This window comes from Tenrec ecaudatus, chromosome 7 (assembly GCF_050624435.1).
Source record: "Tenrec ecaudatus isolate mTenEca1 chromosome 7, mTenEca1.hap1, whole genome shotgun sequence".
Classification (NCBI taxonomy): Eukaryota; Metazoa; Chordata; class Mammalia; order Afrosoricida; family Tenrecidae; genus Tenrec; species Tenrec ecaudatus.
In genome coordinates, this window is record NC_134536.1 from 114152233 (window position 1) to 114160148 (window position 7916).

Genomic DNA, 7916 nt, shown 5'->3' on the forward strand with positions numbered 1-7916 from the left:
GGAATATTGTGTGCTTCATCAGTCCTTTACTGCGCCCTGGTTGAGGCTTCCCTTCCTTGTGACCCTTCTATGAAGGGATGTCCTGTTTCTGCAGATGGGTTTTGGGTAACTATGACCCCCCTCGTTCTCAATAATGCTTTTTTTGGGGGGGGTGTCTTCTGGTGACCAGGCCTTTCGTTTTTATTTTTTTGGAAATATTTAGTGAATTTACTTCAATGAAAGACACTTAAATGATACAGAACTGAAAATATTAGAAATCCATATACAATAAAAAGTGAACATAAATTAGCTAACGCCAACATTTCCAGTCAAGCATTCATACAAATACATTCCCATTTTTTGTTTTTAATATAGGTATAACACATGCATACATGCCATGATGATTCTGACAAAAAGAAAATTAGAGATACTAAAAATATTCTCAAGTTTTAAAAATGATGTGAAGTAGGTTTCCACAACATTCTACATGAATGTAAACCTGTAATTTAATTCCATGATTTTAATATGTCAGAAGCATGGTTGGTTTTCTTTTTAAAAAACAGATCTTGGTATTTTAGCACATTGGTTTATTAATAATTAAGGCATTTTGCATACACCGTAGTATTTCAGTGTGAACAAAAACAATTTAATATTGATTATTTGCTATGATGTTTAAAACTTTCAGTCTTTTCAACATAAGAAAATAGCTGCACACATTTAAGTGTATTCTTATAAAACACAATTTTAAGAAAATTCATGATGATTGGTCTTTGTGGTTCCTAGTATTAAGTCCTTTGTTACTTTTGCACATAGTACAAGTTATCTTATGTAATATGCAGGAGTGCATTAAGATCCAGTTGTTCTTAAACATATACATTCCAAACGCAGCAATGGCCAACAATCTTCATGGTGCACTTTCACCTCACTGAAGTTGAAGCTGCTCCTTTGGGATATTTCCCCACTTCAATGTGAAGCAGATTGTTAGGATTTCATTAGTGGTTTCATTGTGTGACTTTTTAAAAGAAAAAAATGTTTTTTATTTCTTCCATAGTTCAGAGTTTTCAGAAGAGACATGTTTTTTTCCCTGGAAATCATGTAGGCCTGGGATGTTCTGAACAACCACACATTCTTCAGTAGAGGAAACTTCTCAATGCAATTGTAATAAAGAAGCATCTGCATCCTTAGCTATACCACCAGTGCATCCTGGAACCAAAGTCAGATGGTTTTCCTGTTTCTGTAACCCACTTAACTGTTGTTTTAAAATATGAATATTTCCAACATTTAAAATTTCTGTTTTGGATGATAGTTCAGACAACCATCTTTTTATAACTGCTTGAAGCCAGTTTAAACCAACTATTACATACTCTTCAAATTTGCTCCTAAGTAGTGACTTTACTAGATGTAACAAGTCTACACAGCAGCCAAGTGAGATGTATAGTTTTTCTTCCTGCAAACTGTTGGTGAGCACAGGAAGGCAGTCCACCGCAACCCCAAGATCTTCTATCCTCACCAAATAGCCTACAAGTTCACTTACACGTCTCTTCCTCCAGAAGGTTAAAGCTACTTTTAACCTCAAATTTCTGCTGAACCACACTTGCGCCATCGTTTCATGGCCCTGGGAAACCTCAGGAAAAAAACCACTATATTTTGATGATGGGCCTTCTGTCTGTGAAGAACCAGAATCACTGGAGTTAATCAAGTATGTTCGACCATCATGGCGTAATTTCAGGCTTTTCTTAAAGAGGTGCTTTGAGTAGACTCAAATCTCCCAACATTTCCAATTGGCAGCTGAGCCCATTAACTGATTATATGACCAGGGATTAGGTGGACTTGCATGATATGTCTATTTGCCAGTTCAGAAATCTTGCTGGTTGGGTGTTCTCAGGCTTCTGGGCAATTGTTATTAGGAAGAAAATCTCATAAATCAGCTCCTCCTCTTCTTGATTTCCTAGTTTCTTGTCTGGAGACGGGCATTGTCTCTGACATTCACGTATATTTGCAGACATGGTCGCTAGAGGCACTGTCTGCAAGGAAGTAGTCAGGAAACGGAGAGCAGATGTGTTCACATGGGAAGAATCGTCTGCAAGACCCCTTGGTCTGTAATTAGGAAGGCTGGCTTATGATTTGCTGGCTATTTATAGAGCCTGCCATTGCGCATGCCTGTCTGTGCCCCAGGCTGCGGGCCTCCTTGCTTGCCATTGCTGCTCGTGCAGATTACCCTGCTCCTGCTTCTCAGGCAGCCCCTCTCCCTGCCCCCCTGGCTCTCCATGGCGCTTTCGACTCTTCCCTTCCCGCTGCCTCTGCAGCCTGGTGCTGCACCCTGGTTTTGGTGGACGTACTGCCAGGCGTTTGGCTGTGGTGCTGACGGGTTGGCTTTCTGCCAGAAGCTCCTTATTGCTAAGTCTTTCTCCTGGTCGCATGTGGAATAAGGCACGTGCAATGTCTGGCACTGCTCAGGAAACCAGATTTCATTGCAGGTCAGCTTTCCAGGAAAGTAGACTTTGTGCTGGAAAGGGAGCGAGGGGAACCCATTGGGCAGGGGGAAATTCCAGTGCAGGGCATTTGCAACCGATGCTGCAGGGGATCCCACTGGAAGTTCTGGCCCCGGGAGCCCCTTCAGCTTTGCCCCTCACTAAAGCAATCATGTCTTTCCAATATTGATTAGTCTATTGATGAGCCCCTGACTGTGTGGCAAGGGGTATGAATTTTCGGCTGAGGAAAATTCCAGGAGAGGATTTAGGCAGAAAGCCTGGGGGAATGTGTGCTTGTGTAACAAAGGGTGGGGGACATAGGCGGTGTCCTGCAGCACACACTAACATGTTCATCCCAAAGTTTGCACCTACTGGGTGCAATTTCCACCTCCTACTTTTAACTGGATTTAAAAACTAATGCATTGTGAGTACGGTATTCTTAAAGTCTTCTAAAAGCCAGCCCTGTTTCTTTCATTTTTTATTTTGATCCATAGGTTCTGAGGCTTTGAAAACTGCTTATTTTCTTGTCTTTGGTTCGTTTTCTGGCTAAAACATGGGGATGATGGGTCAGCAGAATAAGGTCCACGTTACTGGACTCCCACTCCCCATACAATCATAGTCTGCTGCGCTGAACCAAAGCAGAGGACGGGAAGGATGAGGCAGTGCAACCTGTGGTACCAAAAGCATTGGCCTTCATAAATTGATACCGATTTGGTAGATACAGACCAATAGAGAAACTAATCAGAGAATTGACATAGACATTATTGGAAAATGATGTGTCCTTCTATGTGTCTGACAAAACAACCGGACAGATGTTGTTTAATCTTCGTATGCAGTTACAAACAGATGGTGTAGACAAGGCTGCTAGAGGGGAAATAGAGCATCCTTCTATTTCCTAGACCAGGGTATTGACTGAGAGCACAGATTAAAAGACCAAAACACCAAGCATAAGTGATTTTTTAGTCTGTGAGAGAAACACAGTGCCCAAGGCCACTTGTGTCTGCACACAGGTGCTCTTGGGAGGGTACTTGTTACGTCAAAGGAAGTCCAGCAAACCCATGACTGCCAAGGGGAGCTGCTGGCTCAGTTCAAGTCAAGGCAGAGAGGGTCGGCTCAGAAGGTGGTGATGATTGATTTGGGGAGCCTGAAAGGATACTTACTATCTATCAATCCATCTCCCCACCAGTTTGGTTGGCATATCATTCACATACAATTCAGTAGTTGGATCACATCATGAGGCATTGTGCAACCATCACCAGAATCAGTTCTAGAACATTTTCTTTAATCTTTTACTCATTGTGAATAGTTCCTCCTCCCCTGCTCCTCTGCCTTGCCCCCAAGGGACCATGAATTCAGTTACCGTCTCTCTAGATTTACCTATCCTGCATGAAAATATATAGGGAAACATTAAAAAAACCCAGACCAACAACAACACACTAACAAGAATAACCAAGTAAAACAGATAAACACCTTAATCGAAAAGAAAGCAGGAAATCAAATGATAGGATGCTGCGTTTTAACCTAACTGCATCTGCAACAATCCAAGGGGCAGGGGGGTACTCTTGATAGAGTTTCTCTAAGCATACAGGATGGTGATGGGGCTCCCTGAGAATGTATTTTAGGGAAATGGGAAACTGCTCCGGTAAGAAAAAGGACAGGGCATTTTCACTCAGGGCTTTTCAGCATCCTGACTAGGCACTTGGGCATTCTTTGAGGGTGACAAGGGGTGTCTTAGGAGGATTTTGTTGGGAAAATTTACTCCATCTACCGACAGGCCTGGTATTACCCTTCAGACTTCTTTTTGTTTCTGAAACTCAACATTTTAAAGGCGCAGACTTCCATTTTGATATCTGTAAATCAAAGACAGCACAGTTCCTCATGGAAGCATTAGAGACAAAAATGTATAGACCCAGATTAAGGGGATCATATTTTGAGAAGCCATAACTGTACATTTTTGAGATTTTTATTTAACCAGTCAGGGTGAAGTGAAGCAACGATGAAACATACAACTTTCCTCTAGTTCCTAAATGTTTCCCCTCCCCCCACTATAATGATCTAAGTTCTACCTTACAGATCTGGCTAGGCCGGAGGATGTACACTGGTACAGATAGGAACTGGAAACACAGGGAATCCAGGCTGGATGATCTCTTCAGGACCAGTGCTGAGAGTGGTGATACCAGAAGGGTGGAGGGAGGGTGGGTTGGAAAGGGGGAACCGATTTCAGGCATCTACATATAACCTCCTCCCTGGGGGACAGGCAACAGAAAAGTGGGTGAAGGGAGACGTCGGACAGTGTAAGATATGACAAAATAAATATTTATAAATTATCAAGGTTTCATGAGGGAGGTGGGAGCAGGGAAGGAAGGGGGAAAATGAGCTGATGCCAGAGGCTTAAGTGGAGAGCAAATGTTTGGAGAATGATGAGGGCAATGAATGTACAAATGTGGTTTACACAATTGATATATGTATGTATTGTGATAAGAGTTGTACGAGCCCCCAATAAAATGAATAAAAGAAAAAAAAAGGTTTTGATTTTGTAGAAAAGCTTTTGGACTTCCCCATGTACAGTAATCATCATATTGAGCAATTGCAATCTGGCTAGTAAGACTGCGGAATGAAAAGTGTAATTCATTACAATGTAAATGTAAATAGCTACCTTTGACTAGCAGCTGCCCTGTTGGACAATTTGGGGTTAGAGATTGGAAAATTTCTTAGTGGTGCACTGAGTCTCATTCCCAGCCCTGTTAAGTCTGGCGAGAGTGACGTTCAGGAGACCACCGTGAAAGCTTGAAGTGTGTCTCAAAGTTGATGCCAAGCACAACTGCCAGACCGTCGTGCGACAGTTCCGCAGGGCCAGCGACGGTGGCTGTCTCGCTGCTCTACCGGAGGGTGAGCAGGGTGGCTGCATGAAGGACAGTTTGCTCTTCCATAATCTCTTTGGGTAGAGGGTATGTATTTCTGATGGCTGCATTAAAACCCTATCCAAAGGGAAACCGGGAGAAGTGGTCTGACCCAATTGAAATGCCAATGTCTTTGTGACTAGATACAACCAAAGAACTCTTTAATTTCTGAGAGTGGCCGGGAAAGGGACAGAATCTACCTAAATGTTACGGAGAGCTGGGAGATAATAAGCCCTTCCTTTTGGATTTGCCAGGGCAGCCGGGAGAAAGGAGATAGCTGTTTCCTGAGTGAGTCTACTCTATGATCCCTGCTTGTGTCCCTTGCATACAGAATTAAAAAGCACTGTAAGGCCAGAACAGAGAAGATGATCTGTCTCAAGTAGTTTCCACCTCATCGTCTTCCTTTGTTCTTTTCCCCACCCTTTCCCCAGAGGCCATATTTGAGTACACATTTGGGTACAGAAACAGAGGCCTTAAAGTGTTTTAGGAATATTGTTTGGGATAGACATGCAGCTTAAAGGAGCTCTGAGAAAAAGATCCGGTTTAGAGTCTGGCTGCACAGAGAGCACAGTAGGAAGTTGGCCGTAGATTCAGGGACTCTCCTTGGTATGGCCGATACCACCTCTGAGACTCACTTCTTCTCCACTGGCCGCTGCCTTTCCGTTTGCTCTCCTCACTTATGCTTTCTCAGGTCCACACATTAAAATGTGGAAAAACGCTTGTCAGCAGAATGTTTCTCCGTTGTTTTTAGTTCCAGCTTCTGTAAGTGGCTCAGCGTCTCCGCATCGATCCATCAGACTCTCAAGAAGGGGAACCTGCTAGGTGGGGCCCGTGTGTCAGTCCCTGTGACCGCCACCCGAGAGCTGGGACCCTGTGACACACTTGCACAGATGGCCCAGGCTGTGGCGAGACATTTTAACCAAGGAGGTCGTGACTGACATCACTAATCGTTGAAGATCTCCATTTACACAACCACATTCACCTTGTCACTTATGTTAAATGTAGAAAACCACCCCGTCTCTCTGATTAACCATCAGAGCGTCTAATCAACAGGAACTAATAACCATTTGGCATGGTATTAGTGATTGCGAGAGAAACTACCCGAGGGGATTTCAAAAAGTCCATGGAAAATTTTAACTAAAAGATCAGGGCATTTCCCCATAAAATTGTTTAAACTTCCTCGTGCTATTAATCTCTGTGAGGGGTTATCTAAAATAAAGGTAGACTTTTCAAAGAGTAACAATAGACTTTTTGTTGTCATCTTGTCTCCAGGATCTAGTCATCTATATCAAATAATGGTTAGTAATTAGAAAATAAGCCACCATTCAACCAAACTCACAGCTGTCACGCTGATTCCATCTTTTGGGGACCCTGTATCTAAACTGCTCTATGGGATTTCCCTCTGAGTGGGGCAAGGGGTTAGTGTTCAGTTACTAACCTAAAGTTAGCTGTTCCTAACTGCAATTGACAGAAGGCCTGGTGACTTGTTTCATGCATATGACAACTAAGCAGCCCTATGAACAGGGCTGTGTGGTAGGGGTCACCCCGAGTCAGATTGGACTCGGTGACAGTGGGTTTGAGCTTTGATTTGGTTTCATCTTTACACTAGGAGTTTACCAGATCTTTCTGTTGAATGTTTGTTTGTTCAAGCCATCAACCTTTAGATTAGCAAACTAACCTGCCTGCACAAAATGCTTATATCTGCTAGCTTATTAGAAATTAAATTCCATTTTGTTTGCTGTTGTATTGGTTCCAACTCATAGTGACTCTGTTAGAAAATAGACCTTTTAATATATCAATTGGTCTCATTATCCTCTATTTGTCAGGTAGTACATTTTGACAAAAGAAAGGTAACCCTGCATACATTATTTTCTTCATCCAGGTGACAGAGTGGAGCTCAAAACCAGTCTTTAGTGCAGATTAAAGTGACTAAGAGCTAAATTGATCTAATCCTGAGTATCTTCCCCTTTATAACACGATGGCATATAGTATTATTAAGACCCAAATTACTCACAAAGCACACAATAGTTGCCTGACCCAGGTGTTGTCAAAGTGTTAGTCATCGGCATTACCTGAAGACTTGAAGAAAATGGAAGTCCCCACTCCAGACTCTCAATTAGAAACCAAGAGGATGAGGCCAGCAGTAAGCCATTTTTCTCAGCCCTTCAGGTGATGCTGGTGCTTGATAGCATTTGATAACTACTGAATTATGATAATACAAGGTGCCATAGCAAATAAACATCTTAGCATGTAATGATTCACCGACAGACTACAAATGCATCTGTTGCTCGTTTAAAAGTGCAGGTTGGCAGAGTGGCCTCCTCCTTGCAGTCATTCGGGAGCCCAGCTCAATGGAGGCACTGCCATCTTCAATCTGTAGCTGTCAGGTTTCTCTGAGGCTCGTGCCAGCCCAAAGGAGAAAGTGGTTGTGGGAAACTTCATGGGCTAGGTCCAAAGGTGACAGAGATCACATCCACCCCATTTATCGGTCAGATCTCAGTCACGTGGCTTGCCTGACTGCAGCACAACTAAGCCAAACCTCTGCGTTAGAGTCATTCCAACACAT

The 7916-nt window shown here is 42.9% G+C and overlaps 1 pseudogene; it reads right to left on the minus strand.

Moving 5' to 3' along the window:
* Positions 1 to 1126: 1126 nt before the first annotated feature.
* LOC142452465 (KATNB1-like protein 1 pseudogene) lies at positions 1127 to 1985 on the minus strand (annotated as a pseudogene).
* Positions 1986 to 7916: the final 5931 nt, after the last annotated feature.